General features: G+C 38.4%; 1 long non-coding RNA gene across 2 annotated transcripts in view; it reads left to right on the forward strand.

The window, feature by feature from the left end:
- LOC126249595 (uncharacterized) overlaps positions 1-24,271 on the forward strand; it is a 32,213-nt gene that overhangs the window by 7,172 nt on the left and 770 nt on the right. The window contains exons 3-4 of one of the 2 annotated variants that reach the window (XR_007545621.1): positions 17,038-17,388; positions 19,607-19,715. This is a non-coding gene — a long non-coding RNA (uncharacterized LOC126249595). The remainder of the gene's footprint in view (positions 1-17,037; positions 17,389-19,606; positions 19,716-24,271) is intronic. The other variant, XR_007545620.1, reaches the window with a different exon arrangement.

Consider the following 24,271-nt stretch of genomic DNA (forward strand, 5'->3'; position numbering starts at 1 on the left):
ATTGCTAGAGTTAAGTGGCTTGATTACTGCCCAAGACTGTTGATCGTGGAAGAAGAAGTTGCAGATGTGACAGAGATGGTGATGACAATGATGTTGATGATGATTGATGATTGATGCTGATTTCTACATCATCCTCATCAGCATCATTGTTATCATGATCTGAACAACACCTCATACCCCAGGTCGTATTGTGGAGAGAACAAGCACTATGAAATGATGATAGGGTGGGCATGTTGCCAGAAGAAGTGATAACTGACAGACAAAGACACTGCTGGAATGGAGTGAAAGAGGTAAGAGACTGACGGACCATGATGAAGATCGCCATAGTGATGAGGCATCTGTGGAAGATTGCTAGAGTTAATTGGCCTCAATATTGCCCAAGAGTGTTGATCATGGAAGAAGAAGTTGCAGACGTGACTGAGATGATGGCGACGATGATGAAGTTGATGATAATTGATGCTGATTTCAACATCATCTTCGTCAGCATCATTTTCGTCATGATCTAAACAACACATCACACTCCAGGTCGTATTGTGGAGAGAACAGCCACTATGAAATGGTGATAGGGTGGGCATGTTGCCAGAAGAAGTGATAACCGATGGACAAAGGCACTGCTGGAATGGAGTGAAAGAGGTAAGTGACTGACGGACCACGATGAAGATCGCCATAATGATAAGGTATCTGTGGAAGATTGCTAGAGTTAACTGGCTTGAATACTGCCCAAGACTGTTGATCGTGGAAGAAGTTGCAGACGTGACAGAGATGGTGATGACAATGATGTTGATGATGATTGATGATTGATGCTGATTTCTACATCATCCTCATCAGCATCATTGTTATCATGATCTGAACAACACCTCATACCTCAGGTCATATTGTGGAGAGAACAGGCACTATGAAATAATGATAGGGTGGGCATGTTGCCAGAAGAAGTGATAACTGACAGACAAAGGCACTGCTGGAATGGAGTGAAAGAGGTAAGAGACTGACGGACCATGATGAAGATCGCCATAGTGATGAGGCATCTGTGGAAGATTGCTAGAGTTAATTGGCTTCAATATTGCCCAAGACTGTTGATCATGGAAGAAGAAGTTGCAGACGTGACAGAGATGATGGTGATGACGATGAAGTTGATGATAATTTATGCTGATTTCAACTTCATCATCATCAGCATCATTTCTATCATGATCTAAACACCACCTCACACCCCAGGTTGTATTGTAGAGGGGACAGCCATTATGAAATGGTGATAGGGTGGGCTTGTTGCCAGAAGAAGGGATAACCGATAGACAAAGGCACTGCTGGAATGGAGTGAAAGAGGTAAGATACTGATGGACCACGATGAAGATCGCCATATTGATGAGGCATCTGTGGAAGATTGCTAGAGTTAACTGGCTTGAATACTGCCCAAGACTGTTGATCATGGAAGAAGAAGTTGCAGACGTGACAGAGATGGTGATGACAATGATGTTGATGATGATTGATGATTGATGCTGATTTCAACATCATCCTCATCAGCATCATTTTTATCGTGATCTGAACAACACCTCACACCCCAGGTTATATTGTGGAGAGAACAGGCACTATGAAATGGTGATAGGGTGGGCATGTTGCCAGAAGAAGTGATAACTGATAGACAAAGGCACTGCTGGAATGGAGTGAAAGAGGTAAGATACTGATGGACCACGATGAAGATCGCCATATTGATGAGACATCTGTGGAAGATTGCTAGAGTTAACTGGCTTCAATATTGCCCAAGACTGTTGATACTGGAAGAAGAAGTTGCAGACGTGACAGAGATGATGGTGATGACGATGATGTTGATGATGATTGATGATTGATGCTGATTTCAACATCATCATCAGCGTCATTTTTATCATGATCTGAGCAACACCAGCCACACCCCGGGTCTACTTCGCTTGCTGAGGCATATGTGTTCCTGTCCAAGTAGTTTAAATTTCTGGATGTTCTCATGAGGTTTAATGGCATTTTTAATTTAATTATTTGTTTATTTGGGGTTCAGACAATCTTATTTGATCACTGTAATGCATAGATGATCACATAAAGACATATCATTGTAAAATACTGACCTATTCAGTAGACAAATACATATAAATTGATAAGTAACACATTATCACTTACAAATCAGTTACAAACTGTAAAAGAACCCACCATGTATGTATACATCATACAATGAAAAACTCATACTAAAGTTTATAGAAAACAATGTAATTTGTTGCAAGCAGAGTCTTGAGACCTGTGTGGAGGGCATACATTATATTCACAAATTACGGTAATAGTTAGTTAGTCAGTTTCATGGTCCATGGATGATATTGTAAGAAAAATCTTACTGATGTGGAATGAGTAATTCTACATTCACATTGTTAACTAACTGGTAAATATGGCTACAAGCTGAACATTGTGCTCCTGTTTATTCATTTTTATTTTCATTTATTTATTTAAAAAACATAAAGATGTGAAGTAATAATTTCCTACTCACCATCTTTTGCATATTACAATACTAGATGTTCTTCTACAGAATAAGGGTGGTTGTTAAGGTGAAACTTTTTCAGTTTGTTTTCAAAATTTACTTTGTTGTCTGTCAGATATTTTATACTCTTTTTTTTTATGTGACAGTATTCATTAATTGGCTATACCATCAGTCACATAAAGCTTTAATTTATATAGGAGAATAATGTGATTCATACAGTCAGATCCCTTGGATAGGTCACAGAAAATACCAACCAGCACTATTTTATTATTTAATGCTTGTAAAATTTGGTGAATGAACATGTAAATGGCATTCTCAGTAGAGCAACTCTTCTGAAATCCAGTCTGTGGATTACTGAGGATACTATTGTTACTCCAGTGAGATATGATACTAGAATGCATCACCATCTCAAAAATTTTGGAATATGATGTCAGCAGTGGAAGAGGTAGGTAGCTACTGACATCTCCCCCATCTCCTTCCTTAAATAGGCGTTTGACAATGACATATTTCAGTCTCTGGAGAAATGCCTTGAGTAAGTGATGCATTACATATTTCAGATAAGACCTGTATGTGAAAAAATCTTTAGTACTCTATTGGAAATACCAATACCAGCTGAGCATTTATTCTGGAGAGAATATATAATTTTCTTAATTCCAGAAGGAGAAGCTGGTAATATAGTCATATGACTGAATTTTATGAGAGTTAATTTTCTCAACATACTGCTGTGATTTTTATCTTGATCTGTCTTTCCCTATACTTTGCACTATATTTAAGAAATGATTATTTGCTACCTGTGACTTCATTTCTTCCATTTAGTTCAATAGTCATGTTATCCTGTTCTGTTCCTGGTTATCATGTCTCTTATTTCACTACATTCATCTACAGTTATATCATACTCCGCAAGCCACCCAATGATGTGTGGCAGAGGGTATTTTTGTATCATTAACTGAGCCCTCCAACTGTGTGTTCAACTCACAAATAGCTTGTGGGAAGGAAGATTGTCGGTAAGCCTCTGTATTGGCTCTAATTTCTCGTATTTTCTCCTCATGATCATTACACAAGACATATGTGTGGGGGAAGTAATATGTTGCCTGATTCTTCCGGAAAGTGCTTTCAAAATTCCAATAATAAATCTCTCTGTGATGCACACTGCCTCGCTTGTAACTTCTGCCAATGGAGTTTGCTGAGCATTTCTGTAACACTCTCGTGTCAGCTAATCGATCCCATGATTAGATGTGCTGATCTTCTTTGGATTTTCTCTATCTCTTCTATCAGTCCTATCTGGTAGGGATCCGAGATAGATGTACAGTACTCAAGTATTGGTTGAACAAGCACCTTATAAACCAATTCCATTGTGGATGAGTTACATTTCTTTAAGATTCTTCCTGTGAATCTGAGTCTGGCATCTTCTTTTCCCACTATTTGTTTTATGTGGTCATTCCACTTAAGGCCACTTGGGATAGATCATCCTAGATATTTTATGGTAGATATTGTTTCCAGCGGTTTGTCAGCTATACAGTAGTCGATGTCTTTTCCTATGTATGCGCAACAAGTTACATTTATTTATGCTCAGAGTCAACTGCCAAGGACTACATCATTCATAAATTCTCTGGAGGTCATTCTGCAAATTGTTACTATCTTCTGGTGTTGCTACTTTGTTACAGACAGCCACATCATTTGTGAACAGTCTTACAGATCAACCAGTGCTTTATACTAAATGTAAACAGTAACAGTCTTGTCATAATTCGTTGGGGTACTCCAGAAATTACCTTTACATCTGTCGATTTTGTTCTGTTAAGAGCAACATGTTGAGTTTTACCTGCAAGGAAGTCTTGAAACCAGTCACAAATCTGCCCCAATACTTGAGAAGCTCACTTTTTTTTCGCTAAACAGGAGTGTGGGGTGGTGTCAAATCCCTTCCTGAAGTCAAGGAATATGGCATGAACCTGAGCACCATTGTCTACGGTGCTGTGGACCTCATGGAGGAACAGAGTGAGCTGAGTTTTGCAGGATCCCAGTTTGTGGAATCCAAAAACACCATAGTTCTTGAGCATAGAACATGTTCCATAATTCTACAGCAGACTGACGCCAATGATATAGGTCTATAACTGTGTACAACCCTTTTTAAAAATGGGAATGACTTGCATTTTCTTCCAGTTGCTAAGTACTCTTCATTGCTCAAGCAGTCTATGACAAATTACTGCTAGAAGGGGAACAAGTTCATTTGAATAATCTTTGTAGAATCTTATAGGTATCTCATCTGGTCCTGATGCCTTTCCTCTACTAAGTGATTTTAGTTGTTTTTATGTTCCACAATCGGTTATCTCAATATCTGCCATTCTGATGTTTGTATGACAATTGAAAGGAGGGACTGTGTTACGATCATCCACTGTGAAACAATATTGGAAGACCTAATTCAATATTTTAGCTTTTTCTGTATTGTCTTGTGTTTCAATGCCAGTATGGTCGCTGAATGAATGAATAAATGATTTGGACCCACTTATTGATTTTACATATGACCAAAACCTCTAATGGTTTTTACTCACATCAGTTGACAAAGTTTTACTTTCAAAGTCATTGAACGCTTCTCTCATTGTTCTCTTTACACTCATTTTTTCTTCGTTCAGCTTTTGTTTGTCAGCTAGGTTTTTACTTCCCTCGAATCTGAGATGAAAGCCTAGTTTACACAACGACATTGGGTTGCGCCACTCATTGTGTGGAATGAGTTGCACACAAATAGTTTCATATTTGATTGTAGACACGGCGAAACCAGTATACACATCAGTTTCATCATTTTGTGGGTGCCCGAGTTGTGTCTGAAATGAAAGTTTTGGCAACTGCACGTCGCACGAGATGTGATGGAGTTAAAGCTTGTTGCATGGAATCGCTGCATAAGAAAAAAATGTTTCGATTCATGTCTGGATAAAGAAAAGACATCAGCTCGGTTGCTCAGCATCCTTGCTGAAATAATTTATAATGGGAGACCCAAGAAGTTCTTTCATTTATCTTAGAATGTCACCAGAACTGTTCACATTTCTTCTAAATAGAGTTAATTATGCAATAAGGAATAAAGATACTGTAATGCATGAAGCACTGTCGCCAGAACTGAAATTACATATCGTATTGCATGCATTACTGCATTACAATCGAGAACACTCATCATGCTATAAGATACAGTTTTAGTTGGTGATGCTATTTCATTAACACCAATAATTATTAACATTAACAGTAATAATTATTAACATTAGTAACCATAATTATTCAGAGCAGGTCAAATTGAGAAGAGAATCTATCAGTTGCAAACTACTCTCTTGAAGATAGATCTGTACAGTGGCAATATTTCAAACTTCTAACATATGTGAATGGGGAGCACTGCAGCGACGTTTTAAATAGATGAATATTGAATAAAGAATGCAGCTTCTTGAATTTGTATAGCCTTCCCTTCTGTCAACAAAATTCCTTAACAAAGAGTTGAGCAACTCGAACGATGGGATTTTAGTCTCGTAGACGAGAGCATTGCCACAGCTTGAATTACACTTGCTTGTATTTTTCTTAATTCAGTTGTATATGTGCTCCTAACACAATAAATTTTGCCGTGCAGGTCCAATATTGTCAAACCATCTATGTTATGATCGCACATGATGGTCTCAGTGGCAGCAATATGTTGCTTATTTTTGTAATCAGCATCACTGAAATCCCACAAACACCTGTGCAAAGCATAGATGTCTGAAAAGCGAACATTATTCTCCATTCTCCACTTCATATTTCAGTTTGTCTACCCTCTACGAACACACATAACCTCAAAACTCATGCAACTACTGTCGCCAAAGTTGGAACACGCCAAAAGTGTTTAGTCTCACCAACGAGTTGCGCATGCGCAGTGGCCAGTAGCGCAGTTGCCTGCAACCTAGTGTTGCTGTGTAAATTAGGCTGAAGTTCTCTTTGTTTATGTAGCAGTTTTCTAACATGGCTATTAAACCATGGCAGGTCTTTCCCATTCTTTAAGACCTTACTCAGAACATACTTGTCTAGGGCATTTTGCATGATTCCTTTGAGTTTTTTCCATTTGTTCTCCACATCTTTGTCCTCATCACCAAATATTTGATGCTGACTGCTCAGATACCCTGAAATTTGTATCCTGTGACTCTTCTAATCAAAAATTTTTCCTACCTTTCTTAACATTCTTTGTAAGAGCTGTTGTCATAGATGCTATCACAACCTTATGATCACTGATACCTTCGTCTATGTTAACTGATTCGATAAGTTCACTCTGTTTGTTGCTTGGAGTTACCCTCACAAGATGGTTCTCTATCTGCTCAAAGTAATGTTCAGACAAGACATCCAGAACAATGTCATACAAACCCCTGTCTCTGTCAACAGTTTTGATAGCATGATACTCCCAATCAATACCTGGTAGGTTGACATCACTCCTTATTGCAACGGCTTGATTAGGAAAATTACTAACAATATTCTGCAAGTTCTATCTGAAGCATTCAACCACTAGAGCTCCTGACCCAGGCAGTATATAAAAGCATCTGATTATAATTTTTGACAGATCTTTGATACTTAACTTCACCCAGATTAATTCACACTCGGAATCTGTGATAACGTTGCTAGATTTTATTGAATTCTTTACTGCAATAAACCCACCACCACCATTGCTGACTAAACTATTCTTACAATAATTATTGGAATCTGAGTCAATCCTGGGTATGATGCTAGTTGCCTTACCTTTAGCCTTAAGTCTATCATTGAAATTACTGATTTCTGACATTATGTGCATGTTCATTGATTTATAATAACATTTCTTAGTAATTCTGAGTTGTTTTGTAGTGTGCAACTACTGCAGGATCTCTGCTTCTTCTAGCCTACAAATGAATTTCCCTTTTTCTTTCAAAAGATGCTTTAGTCCCTCTAGTGATCCATAGTTTTTACATAACTAACTGTGCACCATGATCAGAGAGAGCACTTGTTACTGGGTGAACAGTTATTTTCTTACTTTGAGCTTCACCACATAAAAAATTATCAATCAGGGTTCTACTGTTTTTACCCACCAATATTGGAAAGTTAATCACTAAAATCAAATTGTAGTATCCAATTAAGGTTTCCTGATAGTTTTTCCTATCAGAGTCCTTTAGAAAATCAACACCGAAGTCACCACAGTCTATTAACTGCCTCCTGCTGCAGCACAGTTGTGGCTACCTACTACTCACGTACACAAAAAACAGTTAATTTTGGTCTTAAATCAGACATACAATCACATCACAATTTATTAATGATGAAGAGGAGGCTGGAGACTATTAAGGAAGAAATAATGTGCAAAGAAGTGGGGTATGGAAATACTAAGAATGAAGAGATACGTCTGAAGTTCTCTGAGGCTATAGATACTGTGATAATGAATAGCTCCGTAGGCTGTTCAGTTGAAGAGGAATGGTCATCTCTAAAAGGGGCAGTCACAGAAGTTGGAAAGAAAAATGTAGCTACAAGGAAGTTAACTGCGAGGAAACAATGGGTAACAGAAGAAATACTTCAGCTAACTGACTAAAGAAGGAAGTACAAAAATGTTCAGGGAAATTAAGGAATACAGAGATACAAGTCATTTAGGAATTAAGAAAATAGGAAGTGTAGGGAAGCTGAGGTGAAATGGCTGAACAAAAAATGTGAAGAAATCAGAGAAGAAATTATTTCAGAAGGATTGACTCGGAATATAGGAAAGTCAAAATAGTCTTTGGTGAAATTAAAAGCAAGGATGGTAACATTAATGGTGCAGTGTGAATTCCACTGTTACATGCAGAGGAGAGAGTGAATAGGTGAAAGAATACACTGAAGGCCTCTGTGCGGGTGAAGACTTGTCTGATGACGTGATAAAAGAAGAAACCAGAGTCCACAAGGAACAGATAGGGGATCCAGTATCAGAATCTGAATTTAAAAGAGGTTTGGAGGACTTAAAATCAAATAAGGTAAAAGGGACAAATAATCTTCGATCAGAATTTCTAAAATAATTGGGGGAAGTGTGATCAAAATGACTATTCACCTTGGTGCGTAGAATGTATGAGACACGATATAACATTAGACTTTCAGAAAAATATCATCCACATGGTGAGAATTATTGCATGATCAGCTTAACAGCTCATGCATCCAAGTTGCTGACAAGAATGAGGATCTGTTAAAAGGAAAGGTAAAGGCACCAGAGTGGCAGTTCTGACACTATGGTCGATAATTGAAGCAAGTCTGAATAAAAATCAAGACACATTCATAGAATTTGTCAACTTAAGAAAAGCATTTGACAGTGTACAATGGTGCAAGATGTTTGAAATTTTGAGAAAAGTAGGGGTAAGCTGTAGGGGAATACGGGTAATATATTCTATGTACAAGAACTAACAGGGAAAGAATAAGAATGGGAGACCAAGAACGAAGAGCTCAGATTAAAAAGAGTGTAAGACAAGGATGTAGTGTTTTGCCCCTACTGTTCAATTTATATAGTGAAGAAGCAACGACGGAAATAAGACAGATTCAAGTGCAGGATTAAAATTCAGGGAGAAAGGACATGAATGGTAAGGTTGATTGATGACATTGCTATCCTCAGTGGATGTGAAGAAGAAGAATTGCAAGACCTGTTGAATGGAATGAACAGTCTAATGAGTACAGAATGTGGATTGAGAGTGAAAAACAAAAGTAATTAGAAGTAGCAGAAGTGAAAACAGCGAGAAACTTAACATCTGAATTGGGGATCACGGAGTAGAAGAAGTTAAGGAATTCTGCTTTCTAGGCAGCAAGATAACCAATGGCAGATGGAGCAAGGAGGACACAAAAAGCAGACTAGTGCTGTCAAAAAGGGCATTCACGGCCAGAAGTTTCAGGTTCAAATGGTTCAAATGACTCTGAGCACTATGGGACTTAACATCTTAGATCATCAGTAGAAGTTTCAGGGAATGTATGTTTGGAGCACAACATTGTATGATAGTGAAACATGGACTTTGGGGAAACTGTAACAGAAGACTGTGGGAAAACTGTAACAGAACAGAATCAAAGCATTTGAGATGTGGTGATACAGAATAATGTCAAAAATTGGGTGGACTGATAAGGTAAGGAAAGAGGAGGTTCTCCACAGAATTGGTGAGGAAAGGAATGTATGAAAAACACTGACAGTAATAAGGAACAGGATGATAGGACACCTGTTAAGGGGTCAGGAAATAACATCCATGGTACTATAGGAAGCTGCAGAGGGTAAAAACTGTAGGAGAAGACAGAGATTGGAATACAGCCAGCAAATAATTGAGGACATATGTTGCAAGTGCTACTCTTGGATGGAAAGGTTGGCACAGCAGAGGAATTCCTGGCAGGCCACGTCAAGTGAGTCAGAAGACTAAAAAAAAAAAAAAAAAAAAAAAAAACACATACATGGCAAATTTACAGCAGTAGCACACCAGTGAATACTGTAAACTTGTGGGCAAACATCCCCATTGGTTAAATTGTGCCATGCAACTTTGTCTGTACAATATTCCCTTGTACCAGAGTTAAATGTTGAAATTAAGTATTTTTAACAACACAGATTTGATGGCAGAAAGCTCAGCCAGAATTAATATTGTGTACAAAATTTACATTAATTAAATGCAATGTATGTTTCTCAGTCTGTTGCCATAATATCTAATAATAGGAAAATTGGTCTCGATAGTATTCTAGATTCATACAAAAAAGGCACAAAAGTTTTCCTTCCATTAAAATATGCAGTCATTGTCAAAAGAAACATTACATAGTAACTTAATAAGAAAGAGTTGTCTAGTGATTTCTGTATCTGAATTGAAACACATTTTTGTGTTTCCGTACTTGCATATTTTGCTGTCCATTATACTATATGAAACTATACCTCTTCTGTGATAACATGAAGTTAATTACTGACACCAGAGGTGATAATTATTTGTATATGAAGCAAAGAGGATTATGTGTAGTGTAAGGTATGATAAAATGGACATTGAGATAGAAATTCACTGACAGCAACTTCTGCTGTTATTCTGCTGCTATAGGATGCCTCCAACAACTTTAAGAAATAATAATGATGATAATATGCTACTAATGAATTAATTTTGATGTAATCAGTTTATTGAAAGCTCATCATAGCCTACACAACAGCAGCTATAGGAACACAGAAGTTTTCTGATAATTTTGTTGCTGAAGAAGAACAATGCAGTTGTTAATACAATTCACAAGTCTTATTGCAACCTTGATTCACTGCCTGGCAGGACCAGTCATGGGTGTTTGCCTTGTAAATGCCAAACTACATCATAGAAAAGGCTCTGAAAGGAGTCTAAGATACTGTTTATAACAGGCATTTGGACTTTAATTAGTTATGAGCCAAACACAGGATAAAAATAACATTGTAAGTGAACAAGCTGTTTGGTATTATTTCACAGTATTATATATATAATGGTAAAAAGGAAAATGGACGTCTACAATTATGAATAAGGAGTGGTTTTTCAAAACTTGATAAATGCAAAAATTTTAATTTTTAAGTATATGCACTTCTTAAATATCGTACCAAAATACTAAGTACATGAACAAGATAATGTATCATTTATACAACTTTTGTAGGTATGATTCAAATTGTCTGTCTAAGTAATTTTTATTGTTTATTTCACAATAGAAGGGCAACGTTTCCAAAGTCTATAAATGCAAAGATGGAAATTAAAAGTTTTGTTAATATACGTATTCAGATTTTTGTATCTATAAAACTAAATACAAAGAAAGCTACATAAATGTTGGACAAGCAGAAGTGCAAAATAGCAATGAACACTATTGATACTACACAAAATACCAGCTACAACAATACTAAACTGGAAATCTATTGATCATTTTCAAGAATGTTCCTATAAAAGTCTTCTGCTCCTTCTAGTACTTTAACATGCCTCATTTGTCTCAAGACATACTTTTTCTTTTCCTTGCTGGCTATGTTCTCCCCCAAATTGGCTGCTTTTCTCACTTCTTGGCTGCAGTTTTTCAATTTTCATACCTCAGTCTCTACAAGACTTTCATATAAGGGTACAATACTGACAACAATACCTTCTTCTTACACTTTTAAAAAACAATCAGTTACAGAGCAGTTATTTACAAAGACATCCTATGTTGTATGGCTTTTAGTGCACTGGACTTGAGACCCTTTGATTCCCTGTCTTTTTTAGTATTTTGATGGTGTCCTGTTGTTCCAGCACTTTACATTATTCAGTCAGTGAAAGAATATCTTCCTTTTTCTGGTAATCTTTGTCCATTTTACCAAACACTCTGTCAAGACTACAGCTATGACCACAAGTGGGGAAATAATGGACCAGCTTATTAAATATTCTGCTTTTTTTCATGAATGTTACTAGTGTACACATCATTACTGGATTTTTATGTTGACTGGTACAGAAATTAGAAAATAAATGAATTTCATTCGGACCATTTTCTGGCTTGGATGCGTCGGAGTTTGAGAAGTCCAGTATAGCAGAGGCTACTTCTTGGTTGCATCCTTTCAGTCCTTCTGTTTCAAGCCATGTGTAAAAAGCAGTCCTGCTCTTTGTATGTGCTCGGGAATGAATCATAATGCACAAATTGCATAACCAAGCCTGTTTTGAATAGATTACTTCACCTATGGAGAGCTTTGGTACTGGCTGATTCTTTTGTACATCAAAACCTACTTTCACCATATTTGGGTTTTTCTCCTTCATTATTGCACAGAATTTTCTGCATGAAGTTTGTGCAGCATGTGGTTTGTTATTAACTGATTCTTCTTCTCCAAATCTTGTTCTTTTTGAGAGTCTGTATTTGGATATTCATGATGTTGCTTGAAATGTTGCAGCCCATACAGATACTTTCTGGCCATCTTTTTTCCTTATGCTGCTCTTCATCAATACAGTATTCTTCCTTCTTGCTTCTTTCTTGATGTTCATTCTCCCTGACAAAGCTTGCTCAAACTGAGCAGTAGTAAGGAGTTAATGTTGTTTATTGAACCAGTAATTTATTTCTGTGTTTAGTTCTGTTGGCAAGTGCTTGCCTACAGTGTATGGTTTCTTCTTCTTCTCACCCCCCCCCCCCCCCCTCTTTTTCGAATGTCTCTCAGACATGCAGCTGGATTGATGGATCATTGTAGAATGAATTTTCAATGTAATGTGCCATCATCATCAGGTTATTCCTGTTAACTGACATTGTGGACCAGTGGATGCAATATATATACCAGTCATCTCCCCTCTGCATTGACACCATGTATGGACTGCGCGATGTGCTGGCCACTTTGATGGGGGTAGCTTGCTCTTGGGAGTTGGGTTGTGGTCCACAGTCTGCACTCCACTTTGCCATGCTTAGTATTCTGTTTCCACTGCATCTGGAGAATTTTCAGTGCCAGAGCCCATTCTTGACAAAGTTGAAATCCTTTGGCATTTTTGATGTGGTTCTCATGTAATCAGATTTCAATGCTCTGCTTATATACACAGTCCCAATAGTGGGATGGGTTGTGCAAAATTTTTTTTTGTATCTTTGTATTTCATTTTATGGTTGGTTTCAAGGCAACATTCAGCAATTGCTAATTTTGTGGGCTACTGGAGGTCAGTGTGCCATTTGTGTCCCATGTCTTTCTTCAATTGTATGAATATTTTGTCCGACATATGCATTCCCGCACTCACTACATAATAGACTCCAGATTTCCAGAGACACAGGTAATCTTTTACTGTGCTTAAAAGGGATTTGGTTATTGCTGGTGGGTGATACATACATTTGATATTTTGTCATTATAAAATTCTACCAATTTTTCTGCATATGTTGTTTGCGTATGAATTGGCGGCTCTCTTTTTCAGCTGTTCTTCATTGGGTGTTGGCTGTGGTGTGGCCTTTTGCTTGAAGGTGTGTCAAACATGGTGGTCACTATAGCTGTTTTTCAGGTACATATCCCTGAAGTAATTTAGTCCTGGTTTAAGGCTTTCTTAGTCAGAGAGCTCACAAGCTCTGTGGACGAACCTGTTTAGCACTCCTTCCCTTTGTGATGGGTGATGACAGCTGAAAGCGTGAAGGTACTGTTGCATGTGGGTGTTGTTCCAATGGATGCTGTGTCCCAATATTCTGCCCAGTTTTCTCTGTACCAGAACTTCCAAGGTTGACAACTGACCGTTTTGCTCCAACTCCATGGTGAAATGAATTTGGTTGTGTATAGAGTTCAGGTGTTGTAAGAAAAAATGAAACTCATCTTCCCCATGAGGTCAGATGATGAATGTATCATCAACATATCTGTAAACGTTGGTTTCAGTGGTGCTGAGTCTAGTGCCTTGTCCTCAAAGTCCTCCATGTACATATTGGCCACCACAGGTGACAGAGAACTACTCACTGACACGCCATCGGTCTGCTCATAGTAATGTCCATCAGAAAGAAAATATGTGGACTTCAGCAGAAAACTGAAAAGTTTGGTAAATGAGAGCCCAAATTTCTTTGCAATATGTTCCAGCAACTCCTTGAGTGACACTCTGGTGAAAAGTGACACAACATTGAATCTGACCATGAGATCTGAGCTGGCCTATCTCAGTTTCCATACACATACCACAAACTGATCTGAGTTCTTGATGTGGTGCTCATGTTTGCCAATCAACAGGCTCAAAACTAACATCAAGTGTTTGCAAGCTGGTACATTGGCACTCTTATTGTACTCACTACTGGTCTAAGAGGTGTACCCTCTTTGTGTACCTTTGGAAGCCCATAGAGACTAGATGGTGCAGCAGCATGTGGCCAAAGTTTCTTCACCCAAGAGGGTGAGACTTCAGTAAAGTTCAATTGTCTTGCGTTGCATCCAGCTGGTTGAATATGTCGTCGTCGTCGTCGTCGTCTTGTAAGCTACGCCATCTAGGAATTTGTATATTTTCTCTTTGTATTCTGCCACGGATCATCACGCAAAGAATGCTGTGCAGCACTTTCCCATCTGGATATATTATACCTTGGTGGTGCAGACCTGGCGAAAGTACAGCACATTTTCCATTGTATCTCCTCCACCATATTTGGTGGTGGAGTGGACGCAACTTGTTCCACCCGTATGATGATATCTGTGGCAGTTAATGCTGCTGCCATAGGGGCACAGTTTAAGCCTTTCTCAAGGACAGACAAGGCAGCATTATTGGTGGTTTTCCCTGCAAGATTCATTATGGATCATCTAGTATCTTGTTTTGGGTGTTTCGTTGACAGTCGGTTGAATTATGAAGACTGTTTCATAGATGCCTTTTGTTGTACTCCCTGCTTGCACCCAGGTCAACATTCAACTCACTTCCAGGTAATGGGGGTGAGCATTCTAGATGCAGGGCAAAGAGCTTGCATTTTATGGAGTCAAGCTGGAGCCACGTGTGTCTGATCAGTTCACGCACTGGAGCTAGGCTGGGTCCTCTGGTTATTCGGTTTGCTACTGGTGTCAGGATACGATGTATGATCTTAGAAAAGGGTGACACAATGCAGATATCACAGCACATTTTCAAAAAGGCAAGTGCACTCAAAAGGCATTGTTTCTTGTTTTGGAGCATATCAAGCTTTTTGAGTTGCTGCAGCATTTCCTTCCCATATATGTTGCTTCAAAGTCTCTTAGGTATGCAGCCAGATTGATTGATCATTGTAGAATGCATTTTTGATGGTGTAATGTGCCATCATCATCAGGTTACTCTTGCTGACTGACATCCTGGACCAGTGGGTGCGATATATATATATATATATATATATATATATATATATATATATATATATATATATATATATATATATATACCAGTTCACTCACCCCTTCACTGACCCCACGTATGGACCACATGACATGCCAGCCTTGGTGGTGGAGATAGCTTGTGCTCAGGATTTGAGTTGGGGTCCACAGTCTGCACTCCACCTTTGCCATGCTCGGTGTTCCATTTCTGCTGTGTTTGGATAATTTTCAGTGCCAGAGCCCATGCTTGACTGAGTTGAAATCCATTGTCCTTGTTGATGAGGTTCTCATAGCCACAGTTCAGTAACCTCCTTGTATACACAGTCCCAATAGTTGGGTGTGTTGTGCATAATTTTTGTATCTTTGAATTTCATTTTGTAGTTGGTTTCAAGGCAATGTTCAGCAGTTGCTGATTTTGTGGGCTGTTGGAGGCTGGTGTACAGTTTGTGTTCCATGCACATTTCTTCAATTGTGTATACCACCTGCTGGCAAAAGTAAAAGATGAACTGAGACTACAGAAATCTGGAGTATGTTACATACCATGTGAGTGCAGGAATACATATGTCAGACAAACTATTCACACAATTAAAGAACGGTGCATGTAACACAAATGGCACACTGACCTTGGGCAGTCCACAAAATCAGCAGTTGCTAAACATTGCCTTGAAACCAACAATAAAATTCAAAACAAAGATACAAAGTTCTGCACAACACATCCTATTGTTAGGACTGTGTATACAAAGATGCTATTGAAATCTAGCTACACGAGGACCTCATCAACAAGGACAAGGATTTCAACTTGGTCAAGGATGGGCTCAGGTAGTGGAAATTCACCAAACACAGTGTAAACAGAAAAATGAGCATGGTGGAGGTGGTGTTCAGACTGAGACCACAGTTCAACTCCTGAGCACAAGCTACCCCCATCACTGCGTCCAGCACATTGTGTGGTCCATTACATGGGGTCAGTGGAGGTGGGAGATGACAGACATATGTATACTGCACCCAATGATCCAGGATTTCAGTCGGTAGGAATAATGTCATGATGATAGCACATTCCACCATAGACAATTCATTCTACAATGATCAATCAATCTGGCTGCATGCCCAAGAGACTTTCAACCAGTATATTAACAAGGAAAACCTACAAACATACTTTTGCTTTAATTGCCTGAGAGAAAATGTCAAGTTTTGGAAAAACTCATAGGTTCCAACAGCTTATAACAACAGCAAATATGAGGTTTTGCTAAAATCCTTTGAACATATCATCCATGGCAACAACCTTGATTTGTAACTAAAAAAATCTAAATTTCAAACAATCAAGCATTTATTGACTTTTGAAAAAATCCTCCTGAATTATAAACAAGAGTGTTATATTTGACTCTAATTCATAGCTGACGTGGACACTGATATTTAAACTGTATTGATGAGGTGCAGTTAATGGTGTCATTTGGAAGTGAGTTGTTTAAACACATATCTACTCAAGAAAAGGTATATCATTAAATACTTTCATTGCAAAAGTGCATGAAAGAGGACATTGACACTAAAGATTATTGTGTCATTGGAACTTCAATGTATGGAGTCTTCCTTTGTTTCACAATATTGTGAACTTTTCCCATGAATGTAATTCACCACACTGTGTCCAAATGGTCTGTGAGTCTACTCCTAGTTAGTGAAAAGGATCTGTTATAGAAGACTCATATTTAAATAGAAAAAGATTTGACTTATACAAATATTATTGTGGGTTCTTCTGAGTCCTAGTTATACTACAAATTGCATCTGTGTCATGGTGACAAGCATTCACACTAGCAATTATATTAGAAATAAACTTCCTGATCCATTAATTAATTCATCACAGGCGGCCTGTAGTTGACATCCAGAGAAGAGGACCAGTGCATTGTGTCGACCCGGTTGCCACAACTGCAAAGGAAGCAGACCGGGAAGATTTATATGATCGTTTGATCAATGTTGGAAGATTAGGAACAAGAAGAGTTCAGTGGATGTCAAGAAGCCTTTTGCATCTGCATGTATTGAATTTGTACAGGTGCAGATTGGTAGCAGTTACAGCCAGGTTTCCAGTAACTGGGTACAGATGGCAAGCATCCAGGGGCATTGTTGACGGAGATCCACTTGAGGTCATCACACTGCAGTGAGCCGGTGGAATATATAAGGTGTTTAACTGTGAGTCATTTAGGAGAAGTGTTGTAAGGTGCGTATAATAAGTGTTTTTTATAACACAGTATTTTAATCCAGTGAGTTAAGAATGGATAGTGAAGTGTACCAAATGTTAAAAGATTTAAAGAAGTAATTTGACAAAAGTAGCTGATAATTAAGAAAAGATAATAGGTAATCTAAAAATGATGTAACAGAAATTAAAAAGTATTGTCAGTGACTTAAAAAGGATACTAAGGAACTTAAAAATGATAGTCACAAGTTAAGGCAAGCGGTAATGGTTCAAATGAATGAAATCAGTAAAAACTCGAAGATCATTTTTATGAATCTCAGGCTGAAAAAGATCAGTTACACCAGGAAATTCAAATATTGACTACAGAGGTATCTAATTTAAGAATCACTTTACTTGCTGATCTAGATAATGAAAGTAAAGAAATCCAAAATGATATGTGTGATAAACTAGAATTAGTCCAAGATGGGCTTATTGAATCGGTTAAAAAAGTGGAGTTAGGCCTTCAGAAAAAAAAAAAAAAAACAGGAAGAAAAATTTTCAAGTTTGATGAAGGAAAATTGATAAAGAACATGAATAAATCAAAGCTGTAAGGAAGAAGGTATAATTAGATGGAAGGAGGATTGCTGAGTTGTAACAAAATAAAATTAGTGAGGGCTTTGCTACAAGTTCAGGTGCACCTAGACAAACAAATAAAAGTGATAAGGCAGTTAGTTGAAATCAGAGATGTTGTATCAAATATGAATGGTCAGATGGTCTTGCCCATATGTAACAGAAAACCTTCACTTTGGCCTATCATATGGCTAACCTGTAAGGTACATGGGTTGTAAAGAACAGTAGGAAATGGTTTAAATGGGGGAGGTAATAGAATGTGACTGTGGTATAGTTGCATGGAACAACCATCTATTACTTCTGCTTTAGACTTGTGGAAAGAGTGCTGCATAGAAAGCAGAGGTCCTCTAGCAAATCAATTCAAAATTTTAAACCTGAGAGTGATGTACCTCCTATTATTTTCCTGAGAGCATTTGAGAACACAATACCAACCTCATGGGCTAATAAGAGGAGAGTTAGATTTTCAGTGGGTCATTTAGAAAAATAAGTCTCTGAATGGGAAGTTGTACACTCAGATTAGTTTCATAGTTGGAAGTTTTATACCAACAGTTCAAAGAGAAGTTTTGATCAGAAGGTGATCAACAAAAGTTGGCTTTAAAATTACTTGACCCAAATCCATATTATGGAAGTTGGAGTGGATTCAGAAAATTCTTTGAATGGCATTTAAATTGTAGGAAGATTAAGTATCATTACTTCAAGAACATGAGTAAATTAGTACAGAAGATTTTAGATCATGTTCAAGCTACGAGTGAGAGAAGGAAACTGGGTGGCCAATAAAATTATAATATATATTTGTCATGAGTGTGCGTTGGTCTAAATAGGTGTGGCTATATCTGTTAAAAGTAGTTACCACCAAAAGTGTGGTACGATGTATAGGAAAGGATTACTTGGTAAATGGTGTTTAAAAATGGATTTTGTGTGATAATGTTAGCCAAGTTGTTAGCAAGGACTTTAAGGAGTTGTTGGAAAGATATGACTTCAAACATGTAATGATTTTGAGATATTATCCACAAAGTAACCCAACAGCATATATTATACAAGACTTCATAGGAAAGGCTTCACAGGATGCATTGCTCTGAATGACATATTCCGTGGATGGACCTTGTCCCTGAATTTGAGAACATATTGAAGGAAATACCTCATATCAGTACAGGATTAGTTGGATTGGATTGTTTGGGGGAGGAGACCAGACAGCGAGGTCATCGGTCTCATCGGATTAGGGAAGGACAGGGAAGGAAGCCGGCTGTGCCCTTTCAAAGGAACCATCCCCGCATTTGCCTGGAGCGATTTAGGGAAATCACGGAAAACCTAAATCAGGATGGCCGGACGCGGGATTGAACCGTCGTCCTCCCGAATGCGAGTCCAGTGTGCTAGCACAGGATTAGTTCCCATGGACATTATAGGAAAGGAGTTTGTAGGAGAGCCATTTTTGTCCTTGTTTGACTACCTGTGAGACAAAAAGCTCAAGTGAATGTGACTTCTGCATGGTAGAGAATGAGCGCGGTGGTATTCGTTGATTAAGGAAACATAATGAAGTAGCACTAGTGTTTAGTTTTAAAGTAGGAGATAAAATGATGGTTCAGACAAGTGGATGAAATTCCAAATTATGTAAAAAATTTGGAAATTCTTTCAGCTTTTCCAAGTGCCATGGGAGATGTTAGAAGTACCCCATCCCAAAGCAGTTGTGCTGTGGGACCCAAACAGCGGATAAATAAAAGGCTTATATAATATATCAAAGATATGTAAGTATCGTGAGGAACTATAAGTAATGTTGACCTTAAAGAAGCATCTAAGTTAAGCTAACTGCCTGGAAATACTATAGTAGTAGATGTATGAAGAACATTGCAAGTTAAACACAGTTGACCCTAGTGACAACTAATGAGGGAAACGGAATGCATAGAGTTGTAGTAGATTATCTTGGATACAACATGGTGAACTAGCTGCTGCATAGTAATTGAATGATCAGGTAGAAATGTAGACAGAAGCAGTAAGTAGTAAGTACAGTTGAGACCCCAAGTGTAGAACAATAATAATTGCTAATGTTCATTTCAACAAAAGAACCATAATGTTGTAAACATCTATGATAACAAGTACAGAAGTATATAAATCAGTAACCTTAAGTCAGTAGCAGGTATAATTGAAGTAGTCCATAAATAAGTATGTCTCAAAGTAAGTGGTAGAAGGAAATGATTTTAAAATATCCTATTAGCCCACGGGCAGCATAGTATTACTGATCTACTGAAGTTGTAATCTCTAAGTTTAGGTACTTAGCACCAGGGCTGTATGGTAGACAGACCTGATTGACATGTGCATATGTAATGTTGTCATTGGCCCTTGTGTTCATGTAGAGATGTTGGTAATATGATACTGGGGGGTCACAGTATCACACAGGATGTATTATTAAATGTTCCTGCATTGAACATGCTTAAAATAGGACCAAAAAATGGAGCTCTGTTAATATCATCATCATCATCATCATCATTTAAGACTGATTATGCCTTTCAGTATTCAGTCTGGAGCATAGTCCCCCTTATAAAATTCCTCCATGATCCCCTATTTAGTGCTAACATTGATGCCTCTTCTGATGTTAAGCCTATTACTTCAAAATCATTCTTAACCGAATCCAGGTATCTTCTCCTTGGTCTACCCCGACTCCTCCTACCCTCTACTGCTGAACCCATGAGTCTCTTGGGTAACCTTGCTTCTCCCATGTGTGTAACATGACCCCGACATCTAAGCCTGTTCGCCCTGAGTGCTACATATATAGAGTTGATTCCCAGTTTTTCTTTGATTTCCTCATTGTGGACACCCTCCTGCCATTGTTCCCATCTACTAGTACCTGCAATCATCCTAGCTACTTTCATATCCGTAACCTCAACCTTATTGATAAGGTAACCTGAATCCACCCAGCTTTCGCTCCCATACAACAAAGTTGGTCGAAAGATTGAATGGTGCACAGATAACTTAGTCTTGGTACTGACTTCCTTCTTGCAGAAGAGAGTAGATCGTAGCTGAGGGCTACACCTCGCTTCCAGTTCTTTCACTATGTTGCCATCCTGTGAGAATATGCATCCTAAGTACTTGAAACCGCCCACCTGTTCTAACTTTGTTCCTCCTATTTGGCACTCAATCCGTTTAAATCTCTTTCCCACTGCCATTACTTTCATTTTGGAGATGTTAATCTTCATACCATAGTCCTTACATTTCTGATCTAGCTCTGAAATATTACTTTGCAAACTTTCAATCGAATCTGCCATCACAAGTAAGTCATCTGCATATGCAAGACTGCTTATTTTGTGTTCACATATCTTAATCTCACCCAGCCAGTATATTGTTTTCAACATATGATCCATAAATAATATGAACAATAGTGGAGACAGGTTGCAGCCTTGTCTTACCCCTGAAACTACTCTGAACCATGAACTCAATTTACCGTTAACTCTAACTGCTGCCTGACTATCTATGTAAAGACCTTTAATTGCTTGCAAAAGTTTGCCTCCTATTCCATAATCTCGTAGAACAGACAGTAACTTCCTTCTAGGAACCTGGTCATATGCCTTTTATAGATCTATAAAGCATAGATACAATTCCCTGTTCCACTTGTAACACTTCTCCATTATTTGCCGTAAGCTAAAGATCTGGTCCTGACAACCTCTAAGAGGCCTAAACCCACACTGATTTTCATCCAATTTGTCCTCAACTAATACTCACACTTTCCTTTCAACAATACCTGAGAAGATTTTACCCACAACGCTGATTAAAGAGATACCTCTGTAGTTGTTACAATCTTTTCTGTTTCCATGTTTAAAGACTGGTGTGATTACTGCTTTCGTTCAGTCTGATGGAACCTGTCCCGACTCCCACGCCATTTCAATTACCCTGTGTAGCCATTTAAGACCTGACATTCCACTGTATTTGATGAGTTCCGACTTAATTTAATCCACCCCAGCCACTTTATTGCACCACAATATATTGACCATTTTCTCCACTTCCTCAAATGTGATCCTATTTCCATCATCATTCCTATCCCATTGTACATCGTATTTTCACCTACATTGAGCACCTCTTCAAAATATTCCCTCCTTCTGCCCAAGGCATCAACAGGATTCACCAACAGTTTTCCTGACCTGTCCATAATACTTGTCATTTCCTTCTTACCTCTCTTTTGAAGACTGCTAATTACACTCCAGAATGGTTTTTTCCTGCAGCTTGACCCTGTTTCCAGTCTTCCCAAGATTTCTTCTTGGATGCTGCAATTATCTGTTTGGCTTTGTTTCTTTCTTCAACATACCTTTCTCTGTCTACCTGAGTTCTAGTATGTAGCCATTTTTGATACGCCATCTTTTTCCTTTTACAGGCTGCCTTGACTGTGTCATTCCACCAAGCTGTTTGCTTCATCCTACCTTTACACACTACTGTTCCAAGACATTCTTAAGCCACTTCTAGTACTGTGTCCCTGTACCTTGTCCATTCCTTTTCCAATGACTGTAATTGCCTACATTCAACTAACTGGTACCTTTCTGAGATCACTGTTATGTACTTGTGCCCAATTTCCTTATCCTGAAGTTTCTCCACTCTCATCCTCCTACATATATACCTGACCCGCTGCACTTTCGGCCTCACAATACCAATTTCACTGCAGATTAAATAGTGATCAGTTTCATCAAAGAATCCCCTGAATACACGTGTGTCCCTCACAGCCTTCCTGAATTCCTGATCTGTTATTATATAGTCAGTGACAGATTTGGTTCCCCTGCCTTCCCAAGTATACCGGTGAATGTTCTTATGTTTAAAAAATGAGTTTGTGATTACTAAGCCCATACTGGCACAGAAATCCAAGAGTTGTTTCCCATTCCTGTTGGCCTCCATATCCTCTCCAAATTTACCCATAACCTTTTCATACCCTTCTGTTCGATTTCCAATCCTGGCATCAAAATCACCCATGAGCAGAACACTGTCCTTGTCCTTTACTCTAACAACTATGTCACTGAGTGCATCATAAAAACCATCCATCTTATCTTGATCTGTCCCTTCACAACGCGAATATACTGACACAATCCTAATTTTCTTGTTAGACACTGTCAAATCTATCCACATCAGTCGTTCGTTTACATATCTTACTGCAACTACGCTGGATTCCATTTCTTTCCTGATGTAAAGCCCTACACCCCATTGTGCTATTCCTGCTTTGACTCCTGACAGGTAAACCTTGTATTCTCCCATTTCCTCTTCTTTCTCATCCCTTACCCGAATGTCACTAACAGCTAAAACGTCCAACCCCATCTTACTTGCAGCCTCTGCCAACTCTACCTCTTCCCAGAGTAGCCCCCATTGATATTAATAGCTCCCCATCTCGTTACCATTTGTTTGCCGAGTCATATCTTAGGAGTCCCTGGTTTGTCAATTGGAGGTGGGGCTCTGTCGCCTCCAAAGGTCCGAGGCATTTTGCTCTGATTGTTGCCAGCATCATATTTAAAGTACCAGGGAAGCAGGTTGCTAGCCTTACTTGCCCCGGGTCCCATTGGGTTTCACCCCTAACGGTTGAGGGACTAACCGGTGGATTTGGTAGTCTTTGCTGTCTGAGCACAAAGGTGACCACAACTCAGAATATGTCCGAGATGCCCAGCCTTATTCCAAAGTAACTGGTATCCTAACTGTCAGGACCACTTACTTGGCCACTCATATGTTGCCCGTGGATCATGAACTAGGACATGACAACAGGAACCCACACCATGAACCACCAATATCTGTTAATATCATGAAGTGAAAATAGTTAAGTAGTAGTTTGAGGCTGACAATGTGAGGGGAAGTAATGTCTTACATGTCCTCTCAGGAAAAGGTAAATTGGGTAAATGTATTATTATCCAGTGGGAAACTAATTGCCCTGCTTGAGAGAGATTCTAACAGTACAAGTGATAGCATATGGTGGGCATTGACAGTAAGTCACAGATAAATATCTGTCTATCATAAATGTTACTGTCAAGTTTTATTCCTGTGTAATAAAAAACAAAGGTTTAACTAAACTTTATAGAACCTAGTAAGTAAAACTATGGATCCATGAATCCTAATACAGCATGGAAGATGATCATGTGGTGGATAATATGACAAGTCATCTGTTTCACCAAACACTACTGTAGAAGCAGAAGATGACCTTTGGATAAAAGAAAATGTGAATGTTCATCAATTATGTAACACTAATAAAAAGGCAGATAGTTTAAGGGAATGTCAGTCAGTGGGAAGACCGCTATGATGTAAAATAGCTTAATATTTACAAACAATAATGAGATGCTATTATTTA

This window comes from Schistocerca nitens, chromosome 3 (genome assembly GCF_023898315.1).
Source record: "Schistocerca nitens isolate TAMUIC-IGC-003100 chromosome 3, iqSchNite1.1, whole genome shotgun sequence".
Lineage (NCBI taxonomy): Eukaryota > Metazoa > Arthropoda > Insecta > Orthoptera > Acrididae > Schistocerca > Schistocerca nitens.